The sequence below is a fragment of the Zeus faber genome (assembly GCF_960531495.2).
Source record: "Zeus faber genome assembly, chromosome: 11".
Classification (NCBI taxonomy): domain Eukaryota; kingdom Metazoa; phylum Chordata; class Actinopteri; order Zeiformes; family Zeidae; genus Zeus; species Zeus faber.
This window is the reverse complement of record NC_137205.1, coordinates 17,812,421-17,827,044: the sequence shown is the minus strand read 5'-3', so window position 1 is coordinate 17,827,044 and position 14,624 is coordinate 17,812,421. Positions and strand designations below refer to the sequence as shown.

The 14,624-nt window shown below is 45.3% G+C and overlaps 1 long non-coding RNA gene across 1 annotated transcript; it reads right to left on the bottom strand.

Annotated features, from left to right (window-relative positions):
- Nucleotides 1–11,413: 11,413 nt before the first annotated feature.
- On the bottom strand, nucleotides 11,414–14,222 carry LOC307236584. The gene is made up of 3 exons (XR_013844382.1): nucleotides 13,991–14,222; nucleotides 12,004–13,885; nucleotides 11,414–11,550 (listed from the first exon to the last, which is right to left on the bottom strand). It is a non-coding gene; the product is annotated as an uncharacterized lncRNA (long non-coding RNA).
- Between the last annotated feature and the right edge of the window lie 402 nt (nucleotides 14,223–14,624).

Here is a 14,624-nt window from a genome sequence, read left to right as displayed (position 1 = left end):
AGAAGGGAAAGCCACAAAAGAAGCTGCTGTATTTGAGGTTTTTGTTGTCTGATTTGTTTTTTTTTGTTTTTTTTGTTTTTGTTTTTTTTTCTCCCCCCCCCCTCTTCTGCCTTCTTTGGATCGGCCATTCACGCAGTGTCGGAAGTGAGTTTTTAAACTCGGATTACAGTGAGAATGGGACACTTGCTCTACCTCTTACTCCTTCACTCTGTTTGCCACCGCTTCCTTTGGTGGGATCAACAAACTTGAACGAGGGGAAGACGAAAAATAAAGGCTTTATTCTTCAGTAAGACTAGAGTGTGCCATTCATTTAAAAAAAAAAAAAAACAGTCCTCAAGTACGATTTCACTGCCAAACATATTATGTTGGAGACAATCAATTCTCTCATTATGAGGTTTGTTTCTGGTGTTCTGGTCTTCGCCTTGGTGTTTTAATGCAGCATGACTCGTGACACGAGGGCTTGACACACACGTCTGCCTGCGCACGTCTGCCTGCGCACGCATGCGCGCGCTCCGAATCGTCCTTGGGTCGTGTCCTTAATCAAGCGGCCGCCCTCTTGATTCCAACGACCGCGTCGCCAACCGCTCCACTCAAGATGCTCCTGAAACCGCCGCCTGTAAATGACTCGGAGGGACACTGGATCCGACCCGTCCAACCCCACGGAACCAACCAACGAAGCCTGCGGGGTTTCTGGTTTCTTCCGGCAGCATTAATATTTTCCTCTCTATTTCCTCAGTCAACAGGGTCCATGCCGGTCCACCTGTAGGTCACCTTGCGGGACGCCCCAGGTCTGTCTTCATCGAAAATAACAAAATGTCCCGTTTGAAGTTCCTCTTTGCAGGCGATCCCCCGAACTATTTGACCGAACGACCGAACTGTCTGTCTAACGAATTGACTCCTTCCGGACGACACCTGCGACTTTGGCTTTTTCTGTTAGGCGTTAACACCTGTTTACGTAAGCAGAAAGGACACAAACAACCCCGGCGGAGCCTCGCGTTTCCAAAAGGCTGGACGCGATGAAAAGACCTCATGAGTGCTTTACCGTGAACGGTCGAGGTTGAAGGGGGGGGGGGTGGGGATAAAAAAAAAAAAAAGCCCACTTGAAGCGGCGGCTTCCAGGCCTTTTTCCGCTGCCCGAGTGTGTGGTGCGTTAAAGCCCCGATGTCTTCATGCCAGGATGAGGAAACTCAATGAAACACAATACGGTAACACTGCAGGCGGGTCGCATAGTAGAGCCGTGCATAAAAAGGCCGACCAGATTGCCGGCCAGACCGGACCGGGGACAATTTTTAGCAGAGAAGCCTCTCATGAGAAGTTGCATAACAAACTCTGAAAAAGACTGGTGCATGTGGAAAATGGCCGATGTCCAGTTGAATTACTGTCCCTGCCCCATTGAGAGGGGACTGTGATGCAGAAGGGAAGCGTGGCCTATTTAAACCGGGAAAAAACTGCGTTTGAGGGCCCCCGAAAATATGACACTCTGCGTTTGTTCCAAGCTGGTTGTTCAGTCGCCGGCTTAATTATAGCCACGGCGTTTTGTGTCCAGAGCCAGAGATCCCATCGTCAGTACGTCCAACGCACGTCACAGGGTCCCATTTTGTTTAGCACCAAAGCGGAGCAGTTATTTATACATATGCACGGTTCATTCATGTGGGATTTTAGATGTGATTGTGTGCTTGAGTCGCATAAAGAATGAAAGATAACTTGGGTGACCAGGGTTAAGTACTCACATTATACATTTTGGTCATGGACGCAGAGAGGTACAGTGCGTCGTGGTCGTGTGTGAGCCTGTGGGGCCCCAGGGGCAAAATTCAAGGCTTTCTATGGACTTGATGCTTTTTAGCTCTACCCTCTTCCTCCTTTATTCTAAAAATGAAAATGATCACGCAACAGTGGAAGGAACAGGCCTTTGAGGTAACGAACACAATCTTAAAGGATTATACAATCTCTTCAGGTTGACAAGTACCCTCGACTCATCTTCAACATGATTGACATTAATCGCTATCGCGACTGGTTGCCCAACGTAATGGTTCCCCCGCCGCACGCCACCCGGGTGGCTTTTCTTGGGCTCCCCGACACGGAGACACAGGCGACGATGTTGATGACAAACCATTTTAGTGGCGAGATGTAACAAGCTGGGAGCCGGTGAAAGTGGTCATGACAAAACTCCCCTCCTGTGTGTGTGTGTGTGTGTGTGTGTGTGTGTGTGTGTGTGTGACGGGGATGGTTGACTTAACCCGTGCTCATCGATTGCTCTGATGAGCCTCAGGTGCACAGCCACCCCTGATCCTGGGCCCAGTTGACCAGACCCAAGACAGGTGTGGCTGCTTCAACCACACCACTCCCGGAAAATCGAGCTGCTGAAATAGCCCAAAGGTATCCTGTACCTGTTCTCACTGGCCTTTGCCTCAAACATGCCTTCAGATTTCCAAAGTAATTCACCACGCTTACATAAACAAACAATCGAAATGCGAAGGGACTGGTTATGCGAATCAACTAGCCTAGCTCCTGTGAAATTAGATAATGAGCACTTCCGAGTGCAGCTGCAATTAAAACTGAGAACTTGCTGCAATGTTTTATTTTTACTCGTCATAAAGTCGCAAGAGGTATCCCTTAAATAACTCAGTTTTGAAGATGCTGGAAGGTGTATCGCTCTAATTTCACAGGAGCTAGGCTAGTTGAACCCCTCTGCAGCCATGCATTGCGCTAACACAGTTAGCATGTGGCCTGTTGCTATCTTGGTACTGGACACAGGAACGAAAGTGGTGTTGATCTTCTGAATCTGGCTAAGATAGAATTGACCAAAAAACTGGATTATCCCTTTAAATGGCCATATACTGTATGGGGGTTCCCAACCTTTCTCTTATCAAAAAAAGCACCCCTGTGTTTTGAGAATAAACTCTGAATTCGACCCCCGACTTCAGGACCGGCGAGCAGAGGGAGGCGGCCGCCCTCCACCGAAGCAGCGTACACAGCGCAGGGAGGAAAAATAAATAATAGATAAATAAATAGATAAATAGACCGACCCGGCGAGGGGGCATCCACACTGCGATCGCCCGCAACCGTTAAAGCAGCGGACGGTACAGTGCGGGGTGGGAAAATAAATGATATAGATAAATAGATAAATTCATCTACAATAGAAACACACTGTTTGATCACATGGTTTCTATGTGGGATTGCTCTGATCAGGCTTTGCAAAAAATAAAAAAATTAATAAAACCACAAGCTAAACAGGGCAACCCCGGCATCAGTGCGCGGCCCAGTGGTTGTGAACCCCTGCTATAGGGTAGAAATATAAACGTATGCTGAAGTCATCTTACCACTCATAACGTTTATTAGTTATTCAGCAGATATTCCAGTAGATTCCTGAATCTACGCTGCTTTTCACAACCGGCGTCCTCCGCCGGCCCGGGAGGTTCTGCTGCTTACTGGGGAAAAACATAATAAAACTATCAGCACTAAATCTCTTGCTGGAGCAGGGGTTTTAGAATTATGTCCATCTTTGCACGATGAAAGAAATAAACCGGGGTTGGAGTTTGAGAGTTATTCGGCCGCTGCCCCCGCAGGACCCGGATTGACTGAGAAACGGCAAACGACGCGCAGTGAGCGCAGACAATCCATTTGTTTTTAATCATTTTCTTAATCCGATGCCAAGTCTCATGATCTCCTGACCCTATTCATGGCATCGTCATGGAAATCTGACGGAAGCGTTTCCGCAAAACGAAATGCCCAACGACTTACAAGTGGAACCGCGGGAGCCCAGCACCGTTTCCAAACTCGCCCAGGATGTTTACGTTGCCAAATATTGTGATCAGTGCATCGTGGCTTTTCTCTGAGAATTCATCGGATTCTCATGGACGATTCAGGACCAAGGACATTTAATGAGAGAAATGCACCGGTTACAGGTCCTAAACCCCTACTGGTGACCAGTAGGGATTCGGGGGATGGTGGGGTGTGGGTCTTCAGAGCCAGTTGACCCACTACCCGCCACGCCGCCTCTGTCTGCCCCCTCTCCCCCTGTTCTGCCCTGGCCCCCGCGTCCCTTGCCAAGGAACGCTGGCTCATCATCATATTCACAGTTCCCTTAGATGGTCGATCTACGAGAGAGGACCTTCTCAGATGACTCTGCGTGGCCCAACCTCCTCCACCCAAAATGTCCCGGGTATCGGGGTAGGGCCGGCGGGGGCTTCAACTCAGTGGAGGGAAAAATAAACTCAATGGAACCAGATCTGACAAGGCACTGGGCTGACACTGCACTAACCTTACGCAACCTTTCAAATGTCTCTGGTTTCTCCTTGAGCCAAGGTCATAGCGGTGGCAGAGTGGAAGTAAAAGAGGGTGTGAAAGTGTGTGCGAGTGTGAGTGTGCGTGTGTGCGTGTGCGTGTGCGTGTGTGTGTGTGTGTATGTGGGGGGGGGGGGGGGGGGCAGGGGTGGGGAGTGTTGACAAGGATTCAACCAGACCGGACAGTTTGGAATGCTTCCTGGCCTTGGAGAGCTGAGGCCATCTGAGTCCAAATCACACACACACACACAAACACGCACGCACGCACGCACTGACGCACGCACGCACGCACACACACGCCTCAACACTCAAGCTTGTCAGATACATAACTTGGCTCCTGGTGGTGCTAAGTAATGAGAAGATGCAAATAAATATTTATTTTATTTTCAACTTTGTCAATGAAATGCTAGTTTTATGCTCTTGCATTTGAACATGGCCCTTTTTTCTTCTTTTTTTTTTTTTTACCATATTATGTTAGATATAGAACATGGCAAAATACCACCCGGTATCATTACATGTTATTACCATGCACTAATTACTCTATACCTATGTATGTAACTAGGTGTAGTTGATATATTATATGTGTACAAATATTTTGAAATTTGAAATTTCATTTCAATTTTGATCTCTTTCTTCGACTCAAGGAAAAAGTATTACCTTTTCTCAGACGTTTGTGATTTTGAAGCTGTTTTTTTTTGTTCTCAAGTTTTGAACTCAGCTCTCTGTCTGAGAAAAAAAAAACTGCTCTACATGAATATTAATCAATATTATTCAATACCAAGTAATAACTGTAAATTGGTGGTACTCGCAAACAATGCCCCCAATACACTGGAGGTGTGGAAGTCGCCCCGATCTCCGGTTATTAAACACCAGGCTGTGCGGATAAACCCGCTCCGTCGTTTAATCATGACTCTTAATGTATTTACGCAATGTCGCATGTCAGATCCTCCCTGATACCGAAAGCCTCGGAGGGAGTGCCGTCCTCTCTCCGCCATCAAAAGACTGGGCTACAAAGCAGAAGAGTGAATCCCTCACACAAGAAAAGAACATGTCTCAGAGGGACTTGTATACGTAGATATAATTACATTTTAGTGAGATATTTAGAGCTAAAAAAAAATGTGCCAAGGGCTATGGTTATGTCTGTAATGGATTTTTTTTTTTTTTCGTATGTTGAATTGAACCGGAAACGTAGGTAGTGGTGTCCTTTTCGGACAGATTCTGGATTTCTAGCATGAAAAAAAACCAGTGTATGAGTAGTGTTTCGTCCTCATAAACGTATACAGCAGCTATGCTTAGAAGTCTGTGTTAAAACCTTCCCTGGGTATTCCATCTTGCACTGTTGGTGGTGAGGATGGACTGGTGGATTTGATCACTGATCCAAGGGCTGGATAATTACACGCTGAGATACCGGTGGCAAATATCCATCCCAAAACACGATGCCAAGTGATGGCTGAGCACATCTGTGTGAGTGAGCAGGTGACACTTGGCAATAAAAGTGTTCTGCACTGGTGAGCATTTGTAACGCTGTCTCTTTTAATGTGACGACTGTAGATACCATGGAGGAGATCCAGAGGAGAGAGCCACCTTTAGGGGAGGGACACCCCTGATGCCCATCTTTGGTCGAAAAAAAAAGTTGCCGCAAAAGAGCCCTCTCGGTGCCCGTACTTTAGAGAAAACATTATTGAGGTCTTGAGTTGAGCGCGAAGGTGACCTGGTGGCATGATGGTCCAGACGCTGCCTTCACAAGTTCTAGCCCTGATTTTTCCATCCAAGTCCTGTTCCTTTAATGAAACGATCGGAGGAGATGCCCAAACTTCCTCAGACTCAGTGGCTCAAAGAGATAAGCTGCTTCAGGAGGCCTTCAAGGTTTGAGGACTTGACGGTTCAATGCATAAGTGACCCCGCTGGCGGCAGCGGGATTTGTTGTTGTGATGTTGTGTACCGGGGGCAGAGAGGGAGCCGATCCAGCCACCCGCCCAACATCCAAGGATGCACTCTAGATCTTTGATTGCAACGCCACCGGTCACCTTCACACCCTGCGATTTTAAACATTGTGCCCTGAACTACCCAAAGCTGAAGTTGTCAGCTTTCAAGCAGCTCATGCATTGAGTCTTGCTGAGGTTGGTCATCTCCTCCAATTAAATAAACCTCCTCCACATTCACTCGTGGTGCCTTTAAATGCGCCCTTGGGGTGCGGCCTTTCAAGAGGTTGCTTTGAATTGAACCCTCAAGTCGTTCTCAAGTGACTCACTCTTTGAGCCACTAAGTCCAGTGACCTCGGGTCATCTGATGTAAGGAACAACGGGGTGACTTGGACGAAAAAACATCAGGACTTGAACCTGTGACGGAGGCACACAATGGCACGCCCCTATGGTCGAGAAAGCCGCGTAATGTGCCCTCTAGAGTGCCCCTACAATAGAGAAAACAGTGTGAAGTGTGCTCTAGGGTGCCCTTAAGATTGAGGACTCTTAGATGTTAGATGTCGACAAGGTCATTGTTACAGTCAAGGTCACTGTCTCCCCTCTGGGTGCCCTGGATTGCATTGAACTGTGTTTCATGTGTCCAAAAAAAAATCAAAATTTCCACCAGTGTTGACAAATCACAATTAAGCATTTCCAAGATCTGTGTGATAAAATTATGATTACGGATCTAATTTACGAGGGATTCTTCAATGTCTTAGTCCCGTGAAATAACATATTTGTTCCAAAGGAAAGCAAAATCTGTTGTTCCTCCAGAAGAAAGTGTCCAGGGAGCCCGCTCTACCTCCCTCTGCTCTACCTCTACTCCATCTCTACTCTATCAGGGATGGATGGATGGATGGGTGATGACACAAAATGTCAAGCGTTATTTGACGTTTGCTTGTCATCGCCACCAGCGTGACTATATGAGTCTATGTAGGTTACAGTAATGGGTCCCATTAGAAATCGCTAATGCCCCGGAGTGGATTTGGTGCCATCACCAGGGATGAAATTGAAACGAGAGCGACTCATGAAGGCAAACAAGGAAGGCATGTGTTTACAACCTGAATCGGAACATCGGGACTATTTTCGACCACCACACAGCCAAAGAAGGTGAAATGTAATATCTCTGGAGTCATTGCTGGAGAGGCAGGACCCGGGAGCCAACGTCAACACGAGGGACAGTTGCCTCGAGGAAAAGGCTTCCCCCTTTTCCTGGAGGCTGCGCTGCCATCTCCGGAATTTAGTCGAAGATGGCGATCAGTAATTTCACCTGGGTCGGGGCGGTTAGCATGTATTGCTCTGTTGACAATACTCCACAATAAAAAAACGCTAATTAATGGGTTCCCAAAGAGGCAAAAATCCAACGACGCTTCATCTTTATTTTCTCGATTTTCTTTCTCGACAATTCAGAGTTGGGTTTTCCCCCCCCGTCCCAATGCCACCGGGTTTTTTGAAACCCTCACATCTTTCACTTCCTTGATTACATAACATGTTTCCGTGTTTCCATCGACGACCATGAGCATTATGACCGAAGCCCATTGATCCGCCAGCTCTGCCGTGGTGAGCGTCCGGGGGGAATGTGCAGAGACGACTGGAATGTCCAATGAGCAGAGTTTTGGGCGACACAGGAGGAAAATGTGTGGATGTGGGATTATACTTCCACCTTAAATATGAAGTGCACGCACAAAGCCCCCACACACCCTCACACACACAAACATGTCTAAACTGTGAATCGCCTATAGTTAAAGAGGTAATCCATGTGTAATCCGTAATCCAATTATTTTGTGACTAAATTCCATGTTTGATACTTCATCTGGCACTTTACAATAAACAACCATTCAATGTATTTCATTTTGCATGTTCTCCTCTATATGCTGCCTCCATTGTTGGTGACGGGGTCCGCCTTTCCCCGGGAAGAATGCAAAGATCGGCCAAGTGCAAGTGGTGAAAGTGAAATACAGCTGCCGTGAATTTGATAGACCAGGTAAACTGTCGATATGGATGAATATTCACACAAAAAAAAGAGCGGCACCCTTGTATGCAAAAAATACCCCCCACCACCTCAAATGACCAAAGAGAAAAAATGAAAAGTTATCGATCAGAAAAAAGCAAATCGCTCCGTCTCAGAGGGTCAATTTTTAGGATGGGAAGACAAAGTTGCAGTTTTGAATGGACGTCACTCACCCGTAGTGTAATCCACTATTGCATGCATATTGATTTGATGGTTATTTTTAGGCCCCGGTATCAGCTGGGAGCTTAACCGGGATTGCTATATCAGCACGGCGGATCCTGAAGTTTACATCGACGTTTATTCATTACATGCAGTAAATCGTATCAAATCATATACGGTAATCCCACGCTGTGAATGATTGCTTCATGTTTTAACAGTATTTCTGTGACCTTTGGGCACCTGTTGCCGCCGACATTAGGCTGAGGTCAGACGTGGAGTATGTGCCCCTGTTGCCGCCCCACGCCTCCCGGTTTCTCATCATTAAAAAGCAGAAACTAACGGAGGAAGCACGGAGTGCCCCCCCCCGCCCCCCCGCCTAAACATCTCGCCCCACATCAACTCCTATGGAGATGCGGTGCATTTAGAGCTCAGCTGCTCAAATGGAAACATCCCCGGGTCCCCAGTGACGCCCAGTGCAGAGAGACACTACTCATCAAGGCCGCCTTGCTGCAAGTCCCTGCCTGTCGGTGCCAAACAGCCATGACATAAAAAGAACCCGTCCCGCAGAGACTATAAATTAAATATCAACTTCTCCCATCCAGGCCCCTCGTTTTTGACGGGAGCCCTTTCTAATTTTGGTTCTCGGTCGAAAAAACTAAAAATAAAAATGGCGGGGTTGCATTAGCAACAACAGGCAGATGAGATAACGTCGACCCGTTTTGAGTTCAGACGCTTTTCTTATTTCTTTCTTAAAGTCAAACCCACGACGCCGCAAAACGCAACCGCGGTTGCAATCGGAGGGGATGCAGGAGGAGAGCAGGAGGAGAGAATGGAAAGGATGCTTAACTGTTGCACAGGGAGAGGGCTATAGAGTGACTCGATGACGGAGCTTCTACAGTGTGGCGCGGGATTAGGTTCCACGCTGGGAAGGTGGAAGGTCTTTCTTTTCCAGTCATATGATGAACCCTCGGGACGGCAGCCAGCTGCCGTGTTCTCCCAAGGCCAGACCAGATCCACCGGGAAGCCGTCAACCCCCAGATACGCCGGCGCTCCTTCTCCCCATTCACTCTTCTTTTTTTCTTTTCTTTTTGGCAAAGGAAAGTTATTGTCTCCCTCCCTCTCCCTCTCCTGAAGGGGATGACGTATTGTCCCTAAAAATAGTCTTTGACCAGATTATTTCCGATGTCTGCCAATAATTCAAATGACACAAATAATCCAGGCTTCTGAGAAAGAGGATGACGGCGTATACGCCGCCTCAATGTAATCTCTCAAGTTGGCTCTAAACAATGGAGCATACGCGGCTGCACACACAAACGTGGGTGCCCAAAAACAGACACACACACACACACACACACACACACACACACACACACACACACACACACACACACACACACACACACACACACACACACACACACGGAAAGCAAAACCCTGGCTAGAGAACAGCTTTACCCAAAAGAGAATGAAGTGTTCAGCATTTCTAAACACAGTGTCATCTCAAGGGTTTTTCCCTGTTCACTTTCAGCGGTTTTGACTCTTAATGGCGTTTAATGGGACGGTGCTAAGACTCAACCAAGGGAACGCAACAAAGTCAAGAGATCAGAATAGGGCGTGGATTACCTGAGCCCCTCCCTCCGGTAACACAAAGCCACGTCTCTCCGGACCGCGAGGCCTCCTGCAGTGGCGGGCCGCACCTCTCGTGTTACCCACTGTTGTCAGTGGACATGGAAAACTCGCCCTGATTCCAGCAGGCGCTCGGTTCTGTTACACGTGTGGTTGCTTTAATTAAATAACACAAGAAAACCCGTCTCTACACTCTACACTATACTGGACCAGACCAAGATACATATGGGTACCGGTACCTGCTTCATTGGTGGTTGTGGTTGTATTATAATAATAATAATAATAATTATTATTATTATTATTATTATTATTATTATTATTATTGTTAATGGGTATAGTATAGTATAGTATAGTATAGTATAGTAATAATAATAATACCAATAACCCATATATCCCACTATTATTATAATAGATAAATAAATAAATAAACAAATAAACAAAAACAAAACATTTTAATAAATAGATAAATAAATAGATAGATAAATAAATAAACAGATGGAGAACTAAATGAATAAATAAACAAACAGTCATAATCACAATCACAATCACAATCATAATCATTATCATATATGGGATGATTTGGAGTATTATCATTTCTAAACATGATTTAGGCTTTACAGGCTTTTCAATGCAAGGTCATTGTTTTGCCTTCAAATGTATGAGGATGACAAGTGCAAATGGAAGACGTTGACATTGGACAACATTTTCTTTGCTATGAAGTAGAATATCTGCCCAAGCTGTCTGCGCTCTCCTCGTATTTCCGCTAAGAAGTCAGTAATCAGTAATCGCGTCTCTCCTGTATTAGGGCTCCTGTTGCATTGTTTTCCTTATGGCGGCCCTGCTTAAGCCCGGCGTAAGCCACCTCTGTAATCTTGCACAGAACAGGGGAGAAAATTGCGTTGTGACGTAAGGAACTAATCTTCTTGTTGAGAGGAACAGCGTCCTGACTTGAATGAAGGAGTGATACTTCTTGTGTGTAAAACTGAACAGTGGCTGCTTCTAAGGGATGGATGCCCTAAAATATGACATACATATTGTTCTGACTCTTTGAGATGTAACTGTTTACTAACATTGTTAGAAGTGATAGTAGTCAAAATTGAAAAAATTGCTGTTTTCTGAATAGGACAGATTTTTTTTTAAACTATATCCGTCACGCAAAGATTTAAAAATCACATTTTTATATTTGCATTAAATTAGCCGTGAAAACTGTGACATTTTTAAGTGAAAATCTGTCAAATTTAAATCTGAAAGGTTTTGGAGTGCATACTTATCTGTAGTGTGAGATAGTGGCTCTGCTGTGTTATCCTTTTTCCAACCCCCCCCACCCCCCGCCCCCCACCGCAAGGCCCCCCAGGTCCCCCAAAGTCCCCAAGGCCTCCAAAGCCCCCACCAGGCCTGCAAGGTCCAGCTTGTCATCATGGTAACACCTACACCAGTCCCCAGTGGCTGAACGTCTGCTTTGTGGGTAAACACCAACCAGGCAGGTCTGGAGTCGGCCAGATAATTCCACCTAGAAAAAAATAAAAAAAATGGAGAAGGTGATAGAGACCATCTGCTTCAGATGAAGGGCCGAGCGGCGCGGGGAAGAGCAGGGAAGAGCGGAGCGAAGCGGGCCAGGGGCCGATTAGGGCTCATTGGTGCCCCGGCACCGGCTTAATGTCACCGCTGATTGGATCCTCTAATCTCATTTTTCGTGAGGATGATCACATTCCCCGTGCCCGTCCCTGTCCATTCCTGTGTGTGTTTGTCTGTGTCTGTGTGTGCGTGTGTGTGTGAAAAATGTACTTGGCCAAATAGAATGATTCTGATTCTGATTCCGATTCCATGATTGCAGCGACAACGTGTGCAGTGGTCTTGCAGAAATATCCTCCAGAAATAGCGTGCCTTAATATCTCTCTCTCCGTCTCTCTCTCTCTCTCTCTCTCTCTCTCTCTCTCTCTCTCTCTCTCCTGAGGCTTCCTACCTGAGGCCGATGCACCAGGTTGCCCGGGTATCGCCGTGGTAACCCTCGGATGGAGCAGCGATTAGGCTGGGCCTCCCTCGACACCTCTTCCTGCGTCCCCACGGGGCCGACGCTCCACACGTCCAGTGGAAAGACTGGAGCTCAGTGTCAAAACTCAAACTCAAGATTTAGTGTCAACAGCAATAGTGTATAGAATAGAATAGAATTTTGTAGAATTAAATAGAATAGGAAATAATGGCACTTTATTGGACTTTGAAGTGGAAATTTGCCTCGGGCTTTACAATATGGTTAAAAAGGGCAATTCAATAAAATACACAATAATGTAAACACCTTAAAAAACGATAGAATACACAAAGAGACACAAATAAACCACAGTGCAATAAGCAACAGCAAGCAAGCAACACAACACACAGTGCACACAAAATGTAATAAAAATAATTATAACAATAACAATAACAATAACAATAACAATAACAATATTATTATTATTATAATAATAATAATAATAATAATAATAATAATAATATATCGACTTAGTTAGCGGTTATAGTTAATGCATTTGGACTGAAGGACTTTTTACATAGATGTGAATGTATCTGGACGTCAGGGCCTGAAAATAACACCAGCCCAGTTGTCCCGGCAACCAAATTTGGGCCGTTGTCAACCATCTAATGCAGTCTGGTTGCCTACTCATGTTAAAAATTAAATTAAATTAAAAAAAAAACATTAGAAAAATCCACATTCCTTTGTTTTACTCTTTTCATCGTAGTTCATTAAGAGATTCCCCGTGAACATAATTGATGAGTGGCTACTGACTCTCTTGGCATCGCCCCCGTGAGACGTGCGGTGCTGCAGATGCTGCAGATGCCAGTGTGCTTGGCTAGGGGGACCTGTTTAGTAGCAACCTTTCTAAAGGTTAATACTAATGTTTACGAGAGGTTGGGGACCATTCAAATAGACTTCCTTTCTCCCGAGCCGCTTCCGTGACGATTCCCCAATTCAATCTCAATTACTCCCTCTCCTTACGTAGTTATCGTTTGTTAACTATCACCAATGTTTTCTTTAGGTTTTTAAGCATTTTGCATTTTGATTCAGATTTATATGTATCTAAAAAAATGATATTAAAAAAACACTGAAATAAAATATTTAAATAAATAATTTTATTTGAGTCACTGGATTAATGTAAAAAAAACAAACGTATTTTTTAGGGCATTTTCAACTTAAAATTGAGAAATGAAAAAGCACATTTTAAGTTGAGAACACCTTAGAAATATAGTTTTATCAAATTAAAGCATTTAATTTTATCCAATGACTCCTATCCAATGACTTTTTTCAGTGTAATATTCTAGGAAATAATTTTCATATTGTTCAGTGTCTTTTCGGTCAATAAAAAAATTGCTCTCATGACAACAGACTCGGGCAAGATCACAATAGCATGCCACCCATTTTTTTTATCCAAGTTCCACGCGTGCTTTCCAGAATAAATAAACTTGGTTTGTTTTTAACTTGTATGCCCATGCATTAGCCTCGTACTTTCCAACAGATTTATCATTTATTGATTTATAGTTATAACGGTTGTGTGCATGTCAGTAACCATCTCTGGGTCCCATAGTTTCAGCAGATTTTCTCTTCAAAGATAACCTACTCTTACCTTCTGCACAGTGTTCTCTGGAGCCTGCCAATGTGCATTTGAACATAGGGTCTGAACTGGCGTGAGGAAGTTTCTGGCTCTTTCGAGCAGCAACAGTAGGAGTCAAGTCCCGTCAGTGAAAGTCTGGCTGGTGCAGAGCCAGCAGCGAGCACCAAATGGAGATCTCTGCTGCCACCGAACTCCGGGGGCCATTTTCTGTCAGTCAAGGTCAACGAGCGGGGGAGCGAGGACCTGCAGGGGGAAGGGGAGGAGCGCCGTTACGTGACACACCAGAGGCAGAGGCACCACAACGTGATGCGGATACTGGGATGCGGCAAAGATCTACCTGGTCCTTACGTTCTCACTCAAATAAAAGAAAAATTTAAAAAGAGGTAGAAAGAGTCAGAAAGAACCGCCTCAGACAGGATTTTCCGTGTGCGGTTGATGAAAAAGATGGAAAAAAGGGCATTTGCCTCCTCCTTCTGCCAGTGACCCCTGATCCCGGCACATGCACACATTTTTTATGTAAAAAATCCAGGTTCAGAAAGGAAAAAATTCCACTACGAGGTTTTGAGTCAACCCTGTGATATCAGCTGGATCAGAGCAGGGCTGGAGCAAAAACATGGCAGGATTTTTACTTTCTGAACCTGGACTTTTTCTCCGGAAAAATATAAATGAAATAAAATGTATGTACGCAGGTAACCAGAAATGGACAGGGAGTAACTGTGCTATGCTTGTGATCCCAATGCGATGAATGAGTAATAAACTCTATCTCAGTCAAAACGGTGAAAAGGGACAACAGCGTATATTGCCGCTCTGAGAAATAATGGTGATAAAACCAATGAACGTGTCAACACAATCGTTTAATTATGGTGCTGCGGACACACCCACACACACACACACACACACACACACACACACGTTTGTTTTTCGGCGGGCCAAGGTAATGGAAACAGCCGTGCGCCGCGTCCAACATGTCGTATACTTGCTG